Consider the following 1,111-nt stretch of genomic DNA (forward strand, 5'->3'; position numbering starts at 1 on the left):
CCATTTGTTTATTTTTGTTTTTATTTCCATTTCTCTAGGAAGTAGGTCAAAAAGGATCTTGCTGTGATTGATGTCATAGAGTGTTCTGCCTATGTTTTCCTCTAAGAGTTTGATGGTGTCTGTCCTTACATTTAGGTCTTTAATCCATTCTGTGTTTATTTTTGTGTATGGTGTTAGGGAGTGTTGTAATTTCATTCTTTAACATGTAGCTGTCCAGATTTCCCAACACCACTTATTGAAGAGGCTGTCTTTTCTCCATTGTATATTCTTGCCTCCTTTTTCAAAAATAAGTTGACCATATGTGCATGGATTTATCTCTGGGTTTTCTATCCTGTTCCATTGGTCTATATTTCTGTTTTTGTGCCAGTACCATACTGTCTCGATTACTGTAGGTTTGTAGTATCATCTGAAGTCAGGGAGCCTGATTGCTCCAGCTCCGTTTTTCTTTCTCAAGATTGCTTTGGCTATTCGGGGTCTTTTGTGTTTCCATACAAATTGTGAAATTTTTTGTTCTAGTTCTGTAAAAAATGCCAGTGGTAATTTGATAGGGATTGCATTGAATCTGTAGATTGCTTTGGGTAGTAGAGTCATTTTCACAATGTTGATTCTTCCAATCCAAGAACATGGTATATTTCTCCACCTATTTGTATCATCTTTAATTTCTTTCATCAGTGTCTTATAGTTTTCTGCATACAAGTCTTTTGTCTCCTTAGGTAGGTTTATTCCTAGATATTTTATTCTTTTTGTTGCAATGGTAAATGGGAGTGTTTTCTTAATTTCACTCTCAGATTTTTCATCATTAGTGTATAAGAATGCCAGAGATTTCTGTGCATGAATTTTGTATCCTGCTACTTTGGCAAATTCATTGATTAGCTCTAGTAGTTTCCTGGTAGCCTCCTTAGGATTCTCTATGTATAGTATCATGTCATCTGCAAACAGTGACAGCTTTACTTCTTCTTTTCCAATTTGGATTCCTTTTATTTCTTTTTCTTCTCTGATTGCTGTGGCTAAAACTTCCAAAACTATGTTGAATAATAATGGTGAGAGTAGTCAACCTTGTCTTGTTCCGGATTTTAGTGGCAGTGGTTTCAGTTTTTCACCATTGAGAATG

This window comes from Physeter macrocephalus, chromosome 8 (assembly GCF_002837175.3).
Source record: "Physeter macrocephalus isolate SW-GA chromosome 8, ASM283717v5, whole genome shotgun sequence".
NCBI lineage: Eukaryota > Metazoa > Chordata > Mammalia > Artiodactyla > Physeteridae > Physeter > Physeter macrocephalus.